Below are 6,338 nucleotides of genomic sequence, written 5' to 3'. Positions count from 1 at the left end.
GCCTGCAGTTAGCATTATTGTGTCAAAATAAGCGTAAACATACTTATAAAAAACTACTATAATTTCCATAGAACATACCGACATTCAATACAAGAAAATAGGTATAAATCACTAAGCAAGATCTAAATTCTAGTGAATAGGCGGTTGGATATGCTAATGATATATGGATAAAGCAGAACTAAAACGTTACGCAACCTCGCTCTTCACGCTAAAGTTTGACTCTTTGCCACAATTCTGCTTTTTAAAACAATTAAAAGCTTTAGCGTAAAGAGCAAGGGATTGCGGAGGGGACAACCCATTTCATATACGGAGTAATTTCTGTTCGTTTTAAGTTTTAATGTCGCTCCTTACTTTCAGTTAAAAAAACTAGTTTTTTTATGTAATTACAGGTAAGGGTGCATCCAGTTTTCTGTTAGGGTGGGTATTACGATAAGTATAACTTTTAAAAACGGAACATAATGTATTTTTGTTAAGTTTTCACGAGTATTGACAAATATTTTGGGGGAGTTTTTCAAACCCCGTAGCCTCCCCCCCCCGGATACGGCCTTGGTTACAGGATGGCTATTTTGAACGTTACTAAACATTCGGCTAACAATATGCCTTCTCCTTTCTCTTTTAACACCAGAAGTTGGTTCTTTTAAAACCTCTCTGTTAAACCTCTCTTTAAAAACCTCTTTTAAAACCAGAAGTTAATTCTATTTGGACTTTTCTAACAACAATGTTTTAAATTGGTCAAACCAGAACCAGATCTAGGACAGTGGCACCTCAATAACTTTTAAATGAAGATAAAAATAAAACGTATTTCTAAAAATCTGGAAGGGTTAAATTACCACCAATGGATGCCTCTGAAAGAGAGGGTGAAGACACGTAACATAGGTATCGAAAGTGTTTCAGCAAAAAAAATTTTTGCCGAAAATGTCACTCATTTCAAGTCAAAACTAAATATCATTAAAAATACATTCATCCTGCCGCCAGTTTTCGGCAATTCCGGCCCTGATAGTAATTATGTCTCTGAAGTCTAAATTTCCTAGCCTTGGACGGATTTGTTCTTTTTTTTTAAGTCGAACCTGCTTCATTATTTTAACAATCTAGTCGATTAATCTCTTACTCCTAGATCCATCTTTTGCTCTATTGTTTGCAAAGTCTTGGTGATATTTTACTGACACGAAGCACTAAAGACACTAGGTGCATCTGGGTTGTCAAAAGGACATAAGTGTTTGTGTCTATATTGATCTTGGGAACGGTTAAGGGTGTTAAGTTGAAGCTTTCAGATAATACTAAGGGGGATATCAAACTAAATCAGAAGACGCTATATGCATCCAGGTTGTCAAAATGAAATAACTGCATTATCTCGAGAACAATTAAGCGTCTTAGGCTAAAACTTTCAGAGAATGTTTGGGGGCTGTTGAACTCAAAGGCACTGTGTATCTATGTTTTCAAAAAAGGCATCTTGGCAATATCGCAGAAACGGCTAAAATTATTAAGTTGAAACTTTCAGGGAATGTCGATTGGGATGTTGAACTAAATCAAAGGATATCATGTGTATCTAGGTTATCAAAATGGCTTATCTTCAATATCTCAGGAATAGTTCAGAGTATTAAATAAAACTCTCAGATAATGCTAAGGGGATGTTTAGCATAATCAAGAGACACTGTGTGTATCCTGGTTATCAAAAGAACGTGTCTCACGTCGAAATCCTAGGTAAATGAGTTTAAAGCGTCAGAAAGAGAGCTTAGTGACGCCTTTGATATATATTTATTGTGTTCTTCCATTTTCATTCATAGACACATTTTTAAGAAGTTTTCAAGTAAGGTTTTTAATCAGAGTATCTTAATATTGCTGTTGAATCAAAATCTCAGTTCAAGGACCGTTCCAAACTATAATTTCAACTTGAATAAAATTTATGCAAAAATTATTTTTAATGCAATCAAAGACAATTTTCATATTACCCTATGCAACTTAAGAATTTAAAAAGGAATCAGATATTATAATTCTCAAGTCCAAAAACCTAAAATAAACGGAGAAACATTCGTAATATTAACGAACATTAAAACTTTGGAAATCAAAAATGAACAGAAATTAATCTAAAAAAATACTTCCTGCAAAATAATTTTTTCAAAGAACACTTCAGATATTGTTCGACATTAATTCCTGATTATTTTAAGTTAAGTTTGGTCATATTATTGCACTGTATTTCTGCTTATCTTCAGTTTTAGTGTGGCACTTTACTTTTCTTTGAAACACTTTCTTTTATCGGGAATTTTATTAATATTAGTCTTTAAGAAAAATTTGTATTAAGAAATAAAATTTTTTAAAAGGTTGGTATTATTGCAAGAAAAAAGTGTTGCTCTTGCAACAACTTCGTCAGCGAAGCTTATCTAAGGTCGCAGCAATCCTTAAGTTGGACCTAGTTAAAATTTGTTTGAACATTCAATTTTAATATTTATATCGTTAATTATAAAAAATATCAAACAGTTCGTATAACGAACTGTAGTAAGGAGCGACCCGGCTCAATAGTGAACACATCTTTAAAAACGGAATTTTGATATCAATAACTACGTCAAAAGACTTGCATTTTAATGCTGATTTCAAATATATAAGTTTCATCAAGATTAGTCTAACGCATCAAAAGTAACGAAACTGTGAAGATTTGCCTTATTTTAGAAAATAGGAGGAAAACACCTCCTAAAAGTCATAGCATCTTAACAAAAATCACGCCATCAAATTCAGCGTAACAGAAAACCCTACTGTAGAAGTTTCAAGCTCCTATCTACAAAAAAGTGGAATTTTGTATTTTTTGCCAGAAGGCAGATCACGGTTGTGTGTTTATTTGTTTGTTTGTTCTTTCCCGAGGGGTGATCGTATCGAACCAGTGGTCCTAGAATGTTGCGAGAGGGCAAATTCTTACGGAAATGAAAAGTTCCAGTGCCCTTTTAAGTGACTAAAAAAATTGGAGGGCACCTAGGCCCCCTCCCATGCTAATTATTTTCCCAAAGTCACCGGATCAAAATTCTGAGATAACGATTTTGTTCATCATAGTCGAAAAACCTTATAACTATGTCTTTGGGGACGAACTATTCCCCCACAGTCCCCGTGGGAGGGGCTACAAGTTACAAGTTTTGGCCAGTGCTTACATATAGTAATGGTTATTGGGAAGTGTACAGACGTTTTAAGGGGGATTTTTTTGGTTGGGGGGGGGGGTTGAGAATATGGGGATATGTTGGGGACTTTCCATGGAGGAATTTGTCATGGGGGAACAAAATTCCTTTGTACGGAGCACAGGATTTTCTAGCACTATTAAAAAAACAATGAAAAATTAAATATGAAAAAGTTTTTTCAACTGAAATTAAGGAGCAGAATTAAAACTTTAAACGAATAGAAATTATTACGCATATGAGGGATTCACATCCTCCTAATACCTCGCTCTTTACGCTGAAGTATTTTTAGTAATTTCAACTATTTATTCTACCACCTTTGTGATTCATGGGTCATTCTTAAGGAACTGGGACAAAATTTAAGCTTTAGTGTAAAGAGCGAGGTACTGACGAGGGGGTGAACCCCCTCATATACGTAATAAAAACATACGAATACAGAAGTTTGTTACGTAAGCTAACTCGTAAGTTACATATATCTTTTACTAACAAAACATTAGTAAAAAATTAAAAGTTTTAGTTGCCTTTTTTAAGTAATAAAATATTGGAGGGCAACTAGGCCTCCTCCTCCGCACCTTTTTTTCTCAAACTCATTCGGTCAAGACTATGAGAAAGCCATTCAGCCAAAAAATAACGACACAAATTTCGTTTTAATTATTCATCTGCGTAGAGCCAAAATCAAAACATGCATTAATTCAAAGACGTTCGGAAATTAAATAAAAAAAATATTTTTTTTAGCTGAAAGTAAGGAGCGACATTAAAACTTAAAACGAACAAAAATTGCTTCGTATATGAAAGGGACTACTCCCTCCTCAATGCCCCGCTCTTTACGCTAAATTTTTTTACTGTTTTAAAAAGTAGAGTTGAGAGAAAGAGGCAAACTTTAGCGTAAAGAGCGGGGCGTTGAGGAGGGAGCAGCCCCTTTCATATACGAAGTAATTTCTGTTCGTTTTAAGTTTTAATGTCGCTCCTTACTTTCAGTTAAAAAAACATGTTTTTTTATTGAATAAAAACATAAGAATACTCCTTTATTATCTGAAACAATTTATTCTTTTATTACCGTGTATTTGGAGTACAGTCACCCAAGTCCCCCTTAGATAACTGCCTCTGTACGTTTTTACACAAGCTCATATAGGTCCGGCTTTTAGTGGGTGGGCCAGTAATTTTTTCTCGTGTTTTCGAAATAGGGATGGAAAACCTAAAGAATACATTTTCGTGTTAAACTCTTTTTCACTCTCTAGCAAGTGATTAGTATATCATAGAGTGATTCATTTCTTTCCCATCGCCCCCTGTGCACCAGCGCACGGGTCCCAAGCTATATGCATTAACTTAGTTTCGACCAAAAGTTTCCCATGTGTCCTAAGAATGTGTACTATATTAGTTTCAACTAGAAGTTTAAATATCTAAGGTGTTCAGTGAAAAGTTTCTACTCCCTTTCAAAAACTAATTCAGAAAAGGGCTCCAGTTTAACACCAAGGAGTGTTCATTAGAGCGGAAATTTAATCCAGAATCTTCTCATAAAGATTGTATTAAACGAGCCATTCAGGGAGGCTCTATTCAAAGTTTCAAATTAAAGGTGATTGGGTATTCTGAATGAAATAGCACTTAAATGCAACTAGGCGTTAAGAAATCCGGTAATAGATTTATCAACGGATTGTTGGGTAGTATACATGTGATCCGGAAAAAAAAGTACGAATTACAAATAAACATACCGAAACGACAGATCTAAGAACTCATGGATCATGATAGAACACCGATTAAAAATTTTGCCATAATTTCTTGAATTAAAAACAAATACTTCAAAACAAAAAGATTAAAAATTGATAAAGAAAAACAGTGCGAAATTGGGACTGCATGGCAGCGTACGACCGTGTCCCATAGCAAGTAAAATCAAAAATTGAGATATATGGAAGATAACTTGTAAGACACTACTATTACAACCACTGAAAGCTCATCAAACGAAATACCCACTCTAGCCTATAACAGCTACAGACTCTCCTCTTCTAACCCCTCCTGCTCAGACCTCCCCTATTTTCTTTCTTCCATGAAGTTCTTAGTTCTTTTAATTTTTCGTTTTAATTTTTCTCGCCTCATTTGAGGAGTTTGGCGTGGAGTCATTTCAGGAGTCCTGTAGCTTTTTATGCTCACTGAGCTACTAGAAAGCTCACATTTTGGCCTTATTTATCATTCATTTGATAAACTTGACCTCTTAACAATTACTGTGGTACCTTAATGTTAAGTATAGGCTACTGCTGACTATTGCTGTAATATATATAGTATTGTATCCAAACCTTAGTCCTAAGACCCTATTCTTCCATATTTTTTGCAACAGCGAAAACTACTACTACTACTACTACTACTAACAACAACTTACCGAAGCACCAACATCTAAAAACCACCCCACTTTTTGATTTGTTTTTATTAATTTATTACTTTGAATATTTATCTTTAAATCAATCACCTTTTTATTTTTAGTCTTATTTTTAGTTTATTCACTATTCTGTCGTGACCATTGAGTTCTTAGATCTGTCGTTTAAGTATCCTCATTTATAGTTCGTGCTTTTTTTTTTATGACACTTGGTATTAACCAAGTGACATATAGCAATCGCCAATTCTGTTGGTCTGTCTGTCGGTCCCGGTTTTGCTACTTTAGGCACTTCCAGATAAGCTAGGACGATGAAATTTGGCAAGCGTATCAGGGACCGGACCAAATTAAATTAGAAATAGTCGTTTTCGGATTTGACCATCTGGGGGGAGTGGGGGGCCGGTTAATATGCAAAAAATAGAAAAAATGAAATATTTTTAACTTATGAGCGTGTGATTGGATCTTAATGAAATTTGATGTTTGGAATGATATTGGGTCTCAGAGGTCTTATTTTAAATCCCAAACGGATCTGATGACATTGGAGGGGGGGGGAGTTGGAGGGGGAAACCTAAAATCTTGGAAAACACTTAGAGCGGAAGGATCGGGATGAAACTTGATGGGAAAAATAAGCGCAAGTCCCAGATACATGATTGACATAATCGGAACTGATTCGCTCTCTTTGGGGTAGTTGGGGGGAGGAGTAATTCTTAAAAATTAGAAAAAATGAGGTATTTTCAACTTACGAACGGGTGATCGGATCTCAATGAAATTTGATGTTTAGAAGGATATCGTGTCCTAGAGCTCTTATTTTAAATTCCGAC

General features: G+C 35.0%; 1 protein-coding gene across 1 annotated transcript in view; it reads left to right on the top strand.

Moving 5' to 3' along the window:
• Nucleotides 1-6,338, top strand: part of LOC136039767 (teneurin-a-like) — a gene marked incomplete in the record, with an annotated part of 538,588 nt that overhangs the window by 25,415 nt on the left and 506,835 nt on the right.

The sequence above is a fragment of the Artemia franciscana genome, chromosome 20 (genome assembly GCF_032884065.1).
Source record: "Artemia franciscana chromosome 20, ASM3288406v1, whole genome shotgun sequence".
NCBI classification, from domain to species: Eukaryota; Metazoa; Arthropoda; class Branchiopoda; order Anostraca; family Artemiidae; genus Artemia; species Artemia franciscana.
The sequence above is the reverse complement of the archived record's forward strand: the minus strand, read 5'-3'. Positions and strand labels throughout refer to the sequence as shown.